Source organism: Macrotis lagotis, chromosome 1 (assembly GCF_037893015.1).
Source record: "Macrotis lagotis isolate mMagLag1 chromosome 1, bilby.v1.9.chrom.fasta, whole genome shotgun sequence".
NCBI lineage: Eukaryota > Metazoa > Chordata > Mammalia > Peramelemorphia > Peramelidae > Macrotis > Macrotis lagotis.
Window position 1 is genome coordinate 153,058,167 of NC_133658.1, and position 16,895 is coordinate 153,075,061.

A 16,895-nucleotide genomic window follows, 5' to 3' on the forward strand; every position below is an offset into this window, starting at 1 on the left:
TGTCTAGCAATAGCATTTTTAGGCTGTGGGGTGTGGATATTTTAGTCACTTTCTTCGCAAAATTCTAAATTGCTTCCAAAAATATTTGAATCAGTTCAGTCAGGTTTAATGATTGTCTTTGGTAGAATTCTGAAGATAATATTGTTTTTGATTATCGAATTAGATAAAATTTTTTGATAGAATTATAGAGGGAGACATGGAATATATTTCAGGTATCAGGAATAGCATGATTTCTATTGGAGTATTCAACTTTACTTTTAAAGTTTTTATTGAAACAACAGACAATTGTGATTTGCCATTTTAGTGAGAGCTCTACAGTAACTTGGCTTTGTTTACTATAGCATTTAATAAACCCACAGACAGGCCACATTTTGGATAACCCTGATTTATATCAAAAGTTTTTAACATGGGACTGTAGCTGTTTTTTTAATATTATAATAATTATAGTTCACAATGTTGGTTTTTGTAATTCTGTATGTTTTGTTTTCTGTGTTTAAAAATATTACTCTGAAAAAGGGTTTAAAGATTTTACCAGATTGCCAGAAGATTAAGAAACCCTAATTTAACTATGAAGTTAAGTTTTAAAGTTGTACAAGTTTGGAGCTAGGAAAGTTTGAGGAATGGTATGTGATTCAATTTGAATGGAATATGGACTACCAATTATTTTATAGGAATAATGGTTAACAAATTTGGGAAGGTAAATTGAGGCTAGGTCATGGAACTGCCAGGCTAAAGAGTTTGGACTTTAGTCAGTTAATTAATGGGGAATCATTGAAGAATTATGAGCAGATTAATGACAAGATCAGAGTCATACTTTGAATCTTGGGAGTTGGAGTTTCAGTTGGTTTAGAGAGGGAAGCAATTAGAGACTGAAAAACTTGTTAAGATACCATACCAGTAGTTGGATTAAGAGGCATTTGGGGCTTTTAAACATATGCTGTGGGATGTGTGATTGGAAACAGATGAATGCTATGGAAGTAGAATTTACAGGATGTGATGGTGGGGTGAAAAAGAAAGAAAAATCAAATATGACTTTGAGGATTCAAGTGTGGTACCTAAGAGAATGATGCCATGAACAGAAAAAGGGAAATCAGGAGGAAAATCATGTTGGGAGATAGAGATGATGGGTTCATTTTAGTCATTTTGTGTTTGAAGTATTAGTAGGACATATGAGTGGAGATTTCTAGCAGGCAGCTGGAAATAATATAAGACTAGAGATCAAGAGAGAGAGAGAGCGACTGGAGACACAGAAGTCATCTGCTTTGAGCTTTGAGGTGATAATTGAAGCCATGGGAACCAATAAGTTCATCAGAAACAGTGTAGAAAGAAAAAAGGAAAAGGCTTAAGACAAAGTCTTGGGGATTCCAGACCTTTGAAGGGTAAGAGGAAAAAGAAGAGCCAACATGTAAATGATTGGGAGACAGTTGCTGATAATAACTTAGCTATTTCTTTCAATCCTTCATTGTAAACTCATTTTTTACTTTTTTGGAAGAGAATGTACAAAAGCCTTAATAAAATGCTTAAGTGATATAATCCACCTACTTCCCATTATATAAAACCTTACTAAACTGTCCTTTTCTCCTACATACCACATAAATTATTTAATGTATTTGAGAAGGAATTCTTTCACAAGATATATAAGGGAAATTTATTAAGTCTTGACAAGAGTTATTAAATGTTATATTAAATTTTTCAAATTGGTTAATGTTGAATGACTTAAAATTATTAATTAATGTACAACATTAAATATCATTAAGTTGCATGATGTATTTATGAACTGACTTTGAAAGTCATTAAATATGCATATCAGTTAATAAATCTCTTATATTCAATAAATCTTTTGAAATCAAGACAGGTAAAGGCTCAAGTGGTAGGAGGAGCACAGTTAGGACATCACCTGACTCTGAGGGAACCTCTGGATTGTTGGGGAGTCATTCATTCTTCCTATGCCCCTTTGAATAAATAGAATAGAAAACCCCATTTTACCAAATAGAACATAATAAATAGAATAGAATAAACAGAACAGAAGCTCAGGTTTCTTCTTCTTAGTGTGGCACAGTAGATATACTTCTGGACTGGAGTCAGGAATCAGTTAATCAATAGACCTTTTTAAGCATCTATAATATATAGAACACTGTGAGAGGTCCTGGGGGTACAAAGTTAGGAACAGAACATTCCTAACCCTCAAGGAACTTATCTTCTAATGGAATACATACAGAATAAATATGAAATACTTGAGGGAGAAAAAGCCCTAGTAGTTGGCAGATCAGGAAAGACTTCATGTAGAAGTAATGCAGTGTGGTATATGAGGGATGGCTAATTTTTTTTCTAGACTTTTATCTATCTTACAGGCTTCTCACCCAGGAAATTCACTCTGCCCTTGGGACCTCCTTACCTCAAAATTTATTTTGACTTTGGTCACCTCACACTGACAGTATGTGAAAAACTTTGCATACTGTAAAATCTTAATCATATAAATGTTATTGTCGTCATCATCATCATCATCATCATCATCATCACCAATAACAACATCATTTTCCTTCTATTTGAAAGAAAGGGCCCAGGCCAGCCATTGCTTCCTTCCTCTCTAGGCTCCATTTCTTCTTCTTCTCCTTTTTTTTTGGTAAGGCAATGGGGTTAAGTGACTTGCCCAAGGCCACCTAGCTAGATAATTATTAAGTGTCTGAGGCCAGATTTGAACTCAGATACTCCTGACTCCAGGACCAGTGCTCTATCCACTGCACCACCTAGCTGTCCTCCACTTCTAATTGTACCCCACTCTACTTCCTATATTCAGTTTCCTTTTATGTAGAATGTAGGTTCTTTGAGAGCAGGAACTGTCTTTCTTTCTGCTTGTGTTTGTATTTTTATACCTTAATATTGCTCCCTATAGGAAGACCTTAATAAAATGCCTTTTTGTTTACTTGTCTTGAAGAGTGTTGGAAGAGGATTAGCATATAATAAAGCAGGAGATAGACTGGGGCTGGATTATAAAGGATTTTTGAAATCAAATACATGAATTTATATTTTATTCTAGATGCAATAGGGAGCCACTGGAGTTTATTGAGTAAGGGAATGACTTAAGCAAAATCACTTTGCCTGTTGCATTAAAAGTAAGAAAATGCTTGAAACAGAGAGAAGGATCAAAGGCCATTGCAATAGTCTAAAGGAGAAATGAATTAGGATGGTGACTATGTGAGTATTGAGGAGACACATTTAAGAGATGTTCTAGAGGTAGAAATTGTGAGGTCTGATAACAGATTAGCTTGTAAACTCCTTGAGGGCAAGGACTGTCTTTGGCCTCTTTTTCTAAGTCCAGTACTTAGCCAGTGCTTAGCTATTTTTTGTTCACTTATACAGTAGTGTCTAACTCTTTGTGACCCCTTGAACCATAGCACACCAAGCTATCCATAGAGTTTTCTTGGCAAAGATATTGAAGTTTACCATCTCCTTCTCCAGTGGATTAAAACAAACAGAACCCAGGTCACACAGATGGTAAGTGTCTATGGTCACATTTGAATTCGAGTCTTCCTGACTCCAGACTCAATGTTCTATCCACTGAATCACTTAGCTGGCACATAGTATGTGATTCATTGATTTTTTGATTGATTGATTGATTGATATATGAGATGATGGGGATTAAGGATTTGAGATTAATACCAAAGTTACAAACCTGAAAGAATGGTATACTATTGATTTCCTACTGAAATAGGGAAGATCAGAAGAGACATGGATTTGGGAAGAAAATAATGATTTCAATTGAAATATCTACTTGATACTTGATGTGTGACTACAGCTCAGGAAAGCGGCAAGGTTAGATCTATAGAATTGGGAGTCATCTGTTTAGAGATGATAACTAGACCCAAGGGAACTATGCACAAGAGTATAGAAAGCAAAGCAGGCCATGGACAGAGCTTGGGGATATACTTGGAGAGATCTAGTTCTAATCCTACTTAGTAGTATGATCACAGGGAAGTTATTTCACTTGTTGGAGCTTCTGGAAGCTGTCTGAGACTATAAATTACAAATCAATGAAGTATTTATTAAATGCCTACAATGATAGCCACTAAGTAAACACTAGGGATAGAAATTTCTGGGATGAAATAATCCCTACCACTCAAGGAGCTTTCATTCCAACAATGGAGATATCTACATATTAAATATGTCAGCATTCAAAAGGGAGAGTTTGAGTTGGTCTTGAAGAAAACCAAGGATGCCCAAACATTGAGTTAAGTAGGAGTCGACTTATTTTCTGCTGTGCCAAAGTAGCAAGTGTGCCCTGAGAAAGAAAAACCCAATTTATTCTGGGTTCTATGGCTCATCTGTGATGGGGTCAGGCTTGAAGTGTGATCTTCTGGCTCACTGTTTTGCCCACTAGTCTCTATTCCTTTTCTCTTTCCCCTTTAACTTCAAAAATTCACTGAAACTGCTTTTACCTTTGCTGCAATCTACAAAGAAGTCAAACAAACCAAAAAGAAAACTTCAGTCAAATTCCCAGCATGCGCTTGGGGACAGATATAATTTTCTTCCTTTCAGCTCCATGGCTGGAGCAGTGTGGTGGGCGATGGTGCTGGAACATTCCTGCAGAGTAAAATTGCCATGTTCCCAGCCCACTCTGGGGGACCAAACGCTTTAAAGCTGTTTCTTATCTTTTGCTCTCTTTTTATTGCAACTTTATGTGATTTGACTTTTGGGGAGGCCCGGGAAGTCATTTGGAAGCAGCTTTGGTTGAAACCAGTATTCTCACATGATACTTTATTGATTTCCAATTTGAATCAATGATAGAGGGGACTGGTAGAGACAGCAGGGGTCCCACCATCCACACTCACTCCGCTTGGGCCCCTTGCCCTATATAAGATGATCTGAAAGAGTTAGGGTTTAGAATCTTCCATATGTACTATGCAGTGGTCCCCAGGACTGTTTCATTTTATACCTAGCATCCTGCTGGAGAGGTGAACTTAGAATCCTTAGAGCTAAAGGATGTTAGAGCTGGAAGGGACCTATGGCATCCCCTATGGTTTACAGAAGGTGAGGCTGAGATGCAGAGAGATGAAGTAACTAAGAGCATACAGCTGCTAAAGTTGCAAATGAGCAATAGGCCTGAGTTAGGACCCCTTTCTTAAGATTCTTAAATCAGCATACCTTCTGATAACCTGATGCCTTCCAGACTCCCATGATAATGGTTGGGAGAGCCAGGGCTCAAGGAGGAGATATGTGGTAGAGTCGGGGATATCAAAGGAAAGCAAATGATAACAGAGGGGAAAAAAAGGAAGAGGGAGTTTTAATTTTTTGATTTTTGCAAGGCAATGGGGTTAAGTGATTTTAACTCAGGTCCTCCTGATTCCAGGGCTGGTGATCTATCCACTACACCACCTAGTTGCCCCTAGCAGGAGCATTCTATCCAACTTTCTTACCTCTGCCTTGAACACTGACTGATTTGACATCATATAAGCCCCTTCACTTTCTGAACCATTATTTTGTATCTGGAAAATGAAAGGTTTTTATGAGTTGATCTAAAGATGCTCTAGTATTCTCTCATTAATGAGCCAGCACTATTCTCTCTCTAAAGTCCAGTTTGTCTCCCCCTTTTCCTTTTCCCTCACTTCAATCACAGACTTCTTTCTGTCCTCATTTTAGCCTGAAAGGTCATATGGGAGCAATTCCTGGATGATCCCTTCCATTTAATTACCTGTGTGACCTTCTGGAATGAACACAAAGGAAGATTCTCTAGTGTTTGGCCTCTCATTATAAAAAAAAAAGATTTATAGCCTCTTCAAATACACCCTGAGATTCCTGGAAGAGGGAAGCCAGAAAGCACAAGAGGCTGGTATTCTAGAGTTTTAGATTGTTTGTCAAGTGAGCCACCAGTGCAGAAAATTGTAGAATTGTAGGCTAAAGAACACAGAAGTGCAGGAGGAAAATCCAACCCCTCTAAGTCTTGGAATACAAGTTTCAGAATCCCCACTTCCTGAGTCTTGAAAAGGACTTAGCACTATTAATTAGAGAAATGGTAATTAAAACAACTCTGATGCAACATTTCATATCTTTCAGATTGGCTAACATAAAAGAAAAGGGAAATGATAAATGTTGGAGGGGATGTGGAAAAACTAGGACATTAATTCAATGTTGGTGGAGTTGTGAACTGATCCAACCATTCTGGAAAAAAAATGGAACTATGCCCAAAGGATTATAAAACAGTGCATATTTTTTGATCCAGCAATATCACTACTAGACCTGCATCCCAAAGAGATTATAAAAAAGAGAAAAGAACCACAGTATAAGAATATTCATAGAAGCTCTTTTTTTGTGGTGACAAAGAATTGAAACTTGAAGGAATGCCCAGAAATTGGGAAATGGCTGAACAAGTTGTGATATATAAATGGAATGGAATGAAATATTATGGTTCCATAGGATATGATGAACAGGTAGATTTCAGGAAAACCTGGAAAAACTTACATGAACTGATGTTGAGTAAGTAATCAGAACCTAGAAAACACTGTGTACATTAAGAGCAACATGATCAGCCATGTAGGACTTAGCAATACAATATTCCAAGATAATTCTAAGACTTGTGTTGGAAAATGCTATCCACATCCAGGAAAAAAAAAAACCTATGAACTCTGAATGCAGATTAAAGTATAGTATTTTCACTTTTTAAAATTTGTTTTTAGTTTTTTCCTTCTTGTTTCCCTTTTTATTCTAATTCTTCTTTCAGAGCATAATTAATATGTAAATATCTGTAACCCAATTGTATATGTATAACCTGTATCAGATTACTTGCTGTCTTAGAGTAAGGAGAGGGAAGGTAGAAGGGAGAAAACTTTACAAAAATGAATGTTAAGAAGGGAGATAACTTTATAAAAATGAATGTTAAGAATAACCTTTTCTATAATTGGAAAATAAATAATTAAGTTTAAATTAAAAAGAAAGAAAGGGAACTTAGAGCTCAGTCAATCTAACCCCTTCATTTTTACAAAACAGGAAGACTGAAGCCTTTGTTAGGGAGAAACTTCACAGTGGTGATCCAGAGATGGAGTGTATGGAAATACTCCCTGTTTAAAGAACTACCTTCTTTTTGTTCCTGGGATGGCTTCCCTAGAAACTGACAAAGTATTAAACTTGGTCATGAATTCTAATCCTACCTCTGTACACTTCTGGCTCTGTGACCATGGACAAATCCCTTTATCTCCCTCGACTTCCATTTCCTCATTTATATTAATGGTATGGTTGGACTCAGGTGATTCAGACATCTCTTTTCACCCTAAATCTTTGATCCTCTGACCAGTGTACTTTCTCAGAATGTGTTAAGATGCTTTGACAGTTCTCATAGCAGCTCCTGACTGCAAGGAAGAGTCTCTGGATTTCTGTTGGTTTTATTAAATGGCCAGGATTATTTCACAGTATGACCAGCAGCATCAGGACCAGAGGGAGTCTGAGTCTAGAAAAGCTCCTTTTTTTTTTTTTTGGTTTCTAAATTAACACCTGGCACCCAGCATTCTACCCTACCCTCCTCCCCCTGGGAGCATAGTTATTTCTCAAAGTTCCCTACTTCTGTTAGTCAGTGTGTGTGTGTGTGTGTGTGTGTGTGTGTGTGTGTGTGTAGAGGGGCAGGATGAACAGATTTACTTACTGACTGAGGAAACTGCTAATGGGGATGGGGAGAATAGTAACTGGAGGGGCTGGGGCCATAGCTGAGACCAGACAAAGAATATAACAATGCAGGAGGAAAATCCAATCTACTCTGAAGCTTAGAATACAGATATCAGAATCCATGCTTCCTGGTCTTGGTTTAGATGTCACTCTTTGAGGATGTCTCCCTCTCTGCCCCTAACTCTGATTAACTTTTTTTTGTGTTAAGACTCTTATGAAAAGAACATAGGAAAGGGAATAAACAGATCATCCCAGATCTAGTGTATCCATATAACCCTGAGCATGTCACTGTCAAGCTCTGTAGATCTGTGCAGATGTATATAGATATACACACATATATACACATACATATATACAAATACAAAATGAATGGTTCTCCTTTTGTGAACCATGAAGTCCCATGGGACAGCAAAGCCAGGGGTTCAAAAATCCAGTTCTGCACCAAGGATTGCCATTCTTAAGCTTCTGTTACTTTGAGAACCACTAGAATAGTATAATGGACACAGAACTTGGAATTCAAAGATCTAGGTTGGAGTCCCAACTCTTCCATTTGGTGCTGTGTGAGGGCAAGATACTCCACAAGAGACTTGGTTCTCAGATTACTCATCTGTTAAATGAAGGATTTTGACAAGATGGCTTTGGAACTTCTTTCCAACTCTCTTTGTATGATTGAATGATCTTATGATTTTCCTCATATGCTTATTTTGAAGATCAAATACATGTATAGTATCTCTTAACTTTATAATATGAATTATCAAATATAATAATTTATATAATATGAAATTTTCTTTTACCCATAGTCATTTCCTAATATACCTTACCCTACTTCTCACCCCCTATATAGAACCTTCCCTTACAACAGAAAGACACAGTTAATTAAGATTCATTGACAGTGACTGTGGAGTCAAATTTGTTTCATCATCTCTTCTTTGGGGCCAATATTGGTCATCATATTTAGCTTGAGATCAGCTGCTTTTAACTATTGTTTTATTTATATTATTGTAATATATTATATTTTATATAAGTAATCTATTTTACTTATTTTATTGTAATACATAACTATAGTTTATCTACAGTAATATGTCGTTTTAATTATACTATTTATTTAAATATTATTGTTTATATACTCTTCCTAACTCTTCTTTCTTTCTTCTGTGTTAGTATACATCTTTTAAGAAGGGGAGTTCTGCTACAAGACTTGTTGTTATTATTATAACTATGATTATAACTTACATTATAGCTTATAATGTTATAACTTAGTAATTATATTAAAACAGTGTGTTTCACCGGGATCTTGCATGGAGTAGACACTGTTGAATTGAATTTGCGTTATCATTTCTAGTTCATAAAGCCATGCATTAGTCATCTGAATTTCAAGTCTTTGACTGAGGATTAGAGATACCACAGTATCATAAACCAGCAAAGTAAAGATCTCTTTCAATTTATATGGCACTAGGCAAATTGAGTTTCCTTACCATGGGGAAGTGTGCTCTCTATACAGGATTTTCCTTCTATGCAGTTGTTTTGATACATGCTGTAGAATTGAAATGGAATAACTAAGTAGATTATTAATTAACCACATATATTATATTCTCCAATTAATCTGATCATTAAACACTTACATTATAGGCATAAATAATGAACATTATAAATCATTAGGTATCCAATAAGTATTTGGTGAATGAAGAAATGAATTTCCTTGATACGACATATATACTCAAATACCACTTTTTCACTGAATTCACGTACAGTAATTCCTCCCTTATTCAGAGATCATGTTTCCTAGCATCCTCTTATCTCTAACATACCTGAAAACTCAGAAAAAGAAAAAAAAGACATTTCTAGACATTAAAATATTTGTCACAACCACAAGCAGAAAGTTTATGCACTTTTTGAACTTTATTCAGAGTGAACTAACTCATACTTTATACACAATTCTAATGAACTAAGTAATTTGTTTTTCCCATAGCAGCTTAGAAATTATAAATGAAAATTGGGTGGGGTACTGCTAGAAGAAAAGGATAGCATCCAGAAATGATAAGTGACAACTTAAAAGAGAAGCAAAGAAGGAGATAAAGAAATTGTAAAAAAAAAAAAAAAAAAAAAGAGAGACACTGATTCAAATGGCATGATAGTATAGGTCCAATTTACCAAGGTTGGAAGGCCTCTTAATAATTATTTTTTAAGAAATACTTCTTTGCAGATCAGGAAACTGGCCTGAAGAGGTTATGATTTGCCCAAGGTCACAAAGTTACAGAGCTGGAACAAAAGCTTAGTTCTCCAATTCCCAGACCATGCTCCTTTCTCCAAGATAAACTTCCCTTAGACCTCACTATCCCCTGAAGGATGACACAATTCATTCATTCATTCATTCATTCATTCATTCATTTATTTATTTATTTTAGGTTTTTTCAAGACAAATGGGGTTAAGTGGCTTGCCCAAGGCCACACAGCTAGGTAATTATTATCCACTGCGCCACCTAGCTGCCCCCAACACAATTCATTTATAATGATGACCTTGAATCATAAAGAAAAGGTTCAATCATGTTCAGTATCCTTTGTTTTATAAGTCAGAGGAATATGAGATATATATGAGAGTGATTACTATCAAAAGCATATCAGATAAAATAAAATGCTTGGATACTTTTGTCAGTAACAAAGAAAAAGCTTCAGGTGGGTGGGCCCCAGGAGCAAGCTTGTGGGGGTGACCTGAACAAGAGTCATAGAGGATGAGCAAGCAACAGCTCCTTGCCTGAAGACCATGGATGAATGGTGCCAATCTGTCTTTTATATCCCCCAGAGGGACTAGCCCACTTGTGCTTCTGTGAATGCTTGGTGATTTATCGATTAGGAATTTTTACTGATAGTAGCATTGTACAGCAGAGAAAGGACTGGGTTTGTTGGTCTTGCCATTTGTGACCTATGTGATCTTGGTCAACTCATTCAGTTTTTCTGGACCTCAGGTTCATTCTCTGTAAAATTAAGGACTAGATTTCCTCAAAGATCCCTTTCAGCTCTGTGTCTATGGTCCTATACCATTGAATGACTTTAGTTAACTGTTTTGGGCAAAACCTAGCACGCCTTAGGTCAGCCAGTTCATAAACATTTATTAAATGCTTACTAAGTACCACAGAAGGGCAGTTAGGTTGTACAGTGGGTAGAGCACTGAGCCTGGAATAAAGAAGACCTGAATTCTAATCCTACGTCAGACTCAAACTATCTGTGTGACCCTGGGCAAGTCACTTCACCCCTGTCTGCTTCAGTTTCCTCATCTGTAAAATGAGCTGGTGAAGGAAACGACAAACCAGGATTTGCTAAGACATCCCAGATGGGTTGACAAAGAGTCACACTTGATTGAACTGACTAAACAGCAAATTAGCCAGGTCTTGTGCTAAAGACTAGCATTGCAAAGGAGGTAAAAGACACTTCCTGCAGACAAGGAACTCACATTCTGATACTGATAAAATTTTCCCCTACAATGAACCAACATAGCTTTCTTGGCCCAAAGGACTTAAAATAAGAATGGCATCTTATATTTGCAGTTGTTTACACAGCATATCTCATTTGACCCCCACAGCCCTGTGACATAATCAGGGCAGGGACCACTGATAGGGAGCTCAAACTTGAAGGTTCCTTGGAGATTCTTTAGGCCAGAAGTCTTTAAGCTTTTCTTGTGTAATGGATCCCCCTGGCAGTCAATCTGGTGACTCATATGGATTCCTTTTCAGAGCAGTGTTTTTTATGCATAAAATAAAATACACAGGATTACAAGGAAAGCCAAATATATTGAAATATAGGTTATTAAAATATTTTAAAAAACAAGATCTAGGTAAAATCTAGCTCCTTCACTTTGCAGGTGAAAAAAAAAATGAGGACCAGAGAGGAGATGTGACTTTTGTTCAAGGAAACAGCAGCTAGCTAATGGTAGATTTAGGACTTGAGCCCAGGGTCTTTGATTCTTAGATTCAGAGTTATTGTTTTTTCTCTATGGTACCAGTTTACCTCTCAAGTTAAGGAACTGGTTCTAAGCTGCATAATTTGCCTTTATAATGAATGAGCACCCAAGTCTTCTCAATGAAAAAGCAATTCTTGTCCAAGGTCTGGCTCTGCCATTCATCGACTGGTTTGAATTTGCACCAGTCGCTTTCCATCTGGGAGCCTCAATTCCTTCCTCCATAAAAGGGGAATATTAACATTTACACTTTCTCCCAATGCTATAATGAATACAAAATGAGATCATTCAAGTGAAATTTTGTCAGAGGAATAAACAACCATGAAAGCATTTTTGCTCATATTAAATTGTAATCACAAAATAACAATTAAAACTACAAAGCAGGAAGAATAGGAACTTACTATCAAAGCTGACAGCTAGTCAGAGAAGACCTTTCCTCCTTTTCTTACACAGTGCTTGGCACAGTGAGATAGATCTCACTGTGCAATCTATGTATCTTTGTATCTATATATGAATCTATGCATCTGTCTGTCTGTCTATCTACCTATCCATCAATCTGTATGCTTTTGTTTATCTATCTGCTTCTCTGTTTATTCATTTATCATCTATTTGTGTAACTATATATCAGTTCATCTATCTGTCTCTGTCTATTCATTTTTCTTTTTATTCTTCTGTCACTATTCATTTCTCTCTCTCTCTCTCTCTCTCTCTGTCTCTCTCTCTCTCTCCCCCCCCCCATGTCCTCTCTCCCTCTCTCCTTTTACCTTGCTTCCCTTCCCCTTCTGGCCTTTTCAGCATGCATCATGTTTCAGGTAGGAAAGTCAGCACAGAGTTGTTTCTTCCCACGCTCTTTCTCCCATGGTTCTAGTCAGTCTTCCCAGGCCTAAATAACTATTGCAGATGCAGAGACCTGCTAGCAGGAATATTCAGGTTATTAGACAGAGCAGAATAAGAATGAGCCAATGTTGAGAGGGTCTGAAGGATCTCTGGAAGAAGTAGGGGATAGGGGAGAAATGATCAGCCACAAAAATATTTAGGAACCCCAAATCCCTTTCCCTGCTCTGTGTATTCTGTGTGTGTGTGTGTGTGTGTGTGTGTGTGTGTGTGTGTGTGTGTGTGTATTATAGGCAGGCGCCAGGGTCATCTTTAAAAATCATTCCAAGTACTAGGCTCTAAGGAAAATACTTCTCTTCCCTGTGAGAACAAGTCTCTTTCTGATCCCTTCTTCCAAAGACCTGCTACTGCTTCCCAATTCTATGGTCAGGTAAGAAGACTTGATGGTCCAGTTAGCTCTTTCATTATCCAGTGCATCGTGGGATTCATTGAACTCTGTAGGAGAAAAAAAATCAAAACAAAACATTGTTGGAACCCAAACTCTGCCTTCTTGTACCATATTTTTCATCACACATTTAAGACCAAGGGAGGCCTAATGGAAAATGAGAGAGCTTCTAATAATTAAAGAAATGCAAATTAAATCAATAGGGTTCTGCCTCATGTGCATCACATTGACAAAACTGACAAAAAAAGAGAAAATGACAAATTTGGAAAGTGCTGTGGATTGTTTCCAATGGAAACTGATTCTTAAAGGTGACTCTGTTCCCTGCCTACAAGACACATAGACACACACACACACACACACACACACACACACACACACACACATGGCTCATACAAAGCCAAGAAAGAAGCTTTGATTTCCAAAAAACATTGGACTCAGTTGATGGAAATGTGAACTGGTCCACTTTTTCATAGAAAGTAACTTAGAAGGAAAAAAAGAAACAAATTCTTCCAAACTTTGTAGACCTTTTGACCCAGAGATTCAAAGAAATCAAAGAAAGATCTTGTGTACAAAAATATTCATTATAACTCTTTTTCTGGTGGCAAAGAGCTGGAAACTAAGGGGTTTCCATTAATTGGGGAATGACTGAACAAATTGTGGTCCATGAATATAATGGAATAGTGTTTTGCTATAAGAAAAGATGAACAGGATAGTTCAGAGAAACTCAGGATAAGTGGTTTGAACTGATGAAAAGTGAAGTGAACAGAATTAGAAGAACAATTTATTCAATATTAACATTGTAAAGCAAACTTTGGAATACCTGAACTTTTTCCATGACAATGCATATTTATTGCAAGAGTTTGGGTTTTGTTTTGTTTTTTTCTTTTCAGCAGGGAGAAAGAAGGAAAATGGATTTTTGTTGATTGAAAAAAAATTCATTAAAAAAAAAGAATAAGCCACCCAGGCCACAGTGTGACTGAAAAAAATATGACCCATTTCTATACATATTTGGAAATCAAAACATCTTTCTCTTGGCAGTTTAATATAATAACTAGAGCCTAACTACTTGAAGTTGGAAGACTTGTGACCTTTAAGATTTAGCTATACTATTTACTAATTGTGTGACCTTGAGAATATCAATGAAATGCTGAGTTCCTTCAACTATAAAATGAAAGAATATTTGCATTACCTCCCAGATTGATGTAAAACTGCTTCCAAGATCTATACAAATTCAAGCAATTTTCTTTTTTTCTGGAACCTTTTCTCTAGGAAAGTAAAGCCCATAACTATAGTCTCAGCTGACACCTTAGGAAGTCTTGACACTTGGTACCTAGGGAAGAATGTTATCTGTAGAGAAGTGAGAGCCAAGAGCTGAGGAGTGAGATTTAGGCAAGGCATGACAGACTGAAAAGTTGGGGGAGGAAAAAAACGTTGCTTTTTCTATGGTTGGGAGGAAAGCCCCATCCAACTGATCACCCAACCTAACACCCATACAATTATTGTTTATGGTAACATTTTTCTATAATTCAATATTTACTTTTGCTTTTGTCTTCTGATATTTTTTGACCTTTTCTCTAGGACCCTTTCATGGTATGGAAGTATAGTGTAAGGAGAACATGGGACTTGGAGTCAAAAAAATACATTTCAGAATTCTTTTACTAGCAGTGAGACATCTTTCTGAATCTTTCTGAACTTCAGTTTCCTTATCTTCAAAATGACAATAATAATGATAATAATAACATTTTATAGTGCTTTATAAATGTCTTTACAAATATTCTCTCATTCTATCCTTATACCAACCCTATAAGGTAGGTGCTTTTATTAATTTTGTTTTTCAGTTGAGGAAACTGAGACATATAGAAGCTAAGTGACTTGCCCAGGTTAACACAATGAATAGCTATCTTGGATTAGATTTTAATTCAGATCTTCTAGGTATAGCATTCTATCAACTGTACCACTTAGCTGTCTCTAGCAGATCTATAGGATTCCTTTCATCTCCAAATCCTGTGATGCTACCTGATTTGGAGCTAGACTCTACCATGTACCACTTTGTCACCTTAGGCAAGTTATTCTACTTCTATGGATTTCAGATTCTTCATTTGATGAGGGGGCTTGGACTAGAAACAGTGCTGTACAATTGCTAGTTTTAGAACCAAAAGATCAGAGTTTGAATCCTGTTTCTGCTAATTGCTACCCTGTGCCCTTGGTCAAGTCATTCTTCTGTTTGGTGCTCAGTTTTCTTATCCATAAAACAATTATCTCCAACTTTCCTTTTGAATCTAGACCTATAGTATTGTGATTCTAAATGATCTCTAAGGGCATTCCTAATTCTTTGGTGCTAAGCACAACTTGGTTTCTTCCTGGAATTTCTTTCTTTCATGATGAGCACCAGGTATTAGAAGCATAAAACTCATCCATGAACTTGGGAGTACAGTCATGTTTAACATCATTTCATGAAAAATAAATTTGATGAACAATGGGGAAACATGTTGGGCATGAAGAAGTTGAAATAATTACTAAAGAAGAATTGAGTGAGAGAAGCAATGGAAATGATATCATTAGAGAGATATTTGACAGGAGAAGAATGTTAGTCATTAATGTGACCAGAGTCAGAGATAACAAATGGACAACTTTTGTGCTCTCTTTATATCTTAACACTATCAAAAATCTAAAAAGAGGGCATCAACATGTTGGAAATAATGTCTATGAAAGATTTGTAGGAGGATGTGTAACTCTGGCAAGGATAGGAAATGATTTGCCTCATTGGAGGTAGTACTCACATCTTTGGGATCATAGATCTATTGGTGTATCATTACTAATCTATGCTCAGATCTCATGCTAATACTGTAAGGTTTCACTCTAATATCATTCACTCAATCACAAAAAATTGGTTCCATAAGACTGGAAGAGTTAAAATTGTCCCCTATAATATTTCTTTGCTTAATTATCATATTTCTATGGAATCAATTATCCAATCGATACAGTCCATCTCCATCTGTCCATACCTCTTCACATATGAATATCTTGAATAGAGACATGAGGACAAGTGAAATACCTTGAGGAAAGAATATTCTACCAAGAAAGCAAAAGATACACAGATATGGTAAGAGAATAGAGCACACAAGTTCACAATTGGAGGAAAGGATGCTGTCATGTTATAGGACTTCCAGGATGTGAAATTCTAGTTACAAGGTCAGCACTGAGAGCCAATAATCTGAGAAAACTTCCCCAGCTGTGCTGAAGTGTTGCTCAGTGTTAAAATAAGAAGTGTATGGTTTTTAGACAATCAGAGATTTAGAGTTAGAAAGGATCTTTGGAGTAATCTACTCTAAATTTCTCATTTTGCGGGTGATGGAAACTCAGTCCTAAGAAGGTGAAGTAACTTGTCCAATAACTCAAGTTGTAAGTGGGAGAAACTAGATATTATAATTCCAAAACCAGCCTGTTTTCTTGTGTACCTTAATTCCATTCCCTCTTCACTCATTTGACTATTGTTTTTCATGGTTATTGCCAGAAGGGTGGCGCTGTGGCACCACTAAATCACTTCCTCAATCACTACCTTCACCTCATATTCCCCTTGGGAAATACTGTTGTGTTTACTTGTAATTTTCAGACCCTGGAGAGCAGTTCCTTTCATTTATCTGGTTCAGAACCATAGACAGCTCCTGATTGCTGGCTGTTTTGTGTATATTTGATAGTGATGGAGACTGGAGCTTAATATAGTGTCAGAGGACTTTGCTGTGAGATCAGACAATAGTTTTGGTTGACAATGACAATAGTAATTTAAGGCAGGGATCTCCCTAATGTTTGTCCTTCATTTTTTCGAAAAAGACCATGACATCAGGGGGTCTTGCCATGAGAAACACATAAATTGGATTTGAGTGAGGGGGTGCTGTGCTATGTCACCAGTCTCATTTTCTCCACCAGTCATTTGGGTCCAGTGATCAGATATAAATCAAGAAGACAGGAGATGGCCCTGGAAGTGGAGCAATCAGAGTTAAGTAACTTGCCCAA

The 16,895-nt window shown here is 36.8% G+C and overlaps 1 long non-coding RNA gene across 2 annotated transcripts in view; it reads right to left on the minus strand.

The window, feature by feature from the left end:
- Positions 1 to 10,093: 10,093 nt before the first annotated feature.
- Positions 10,094 to 16,895, minus strand: part of LOC141504269 (uncharacterized) — a 210,631-nt gene continuing 203,829 nt past the window's right edge. For both annotated transcript variants that reach the window (XR_012473262.1, XR_012473260.1), the window contains exon 7: positions 10,094 to 12,931. This is a non-coding gene — a long non-coding RNA (uncharacterized LOC141504269). The remainder of the gene's footprint in view (positions 12,932 to 16,895) is intronic.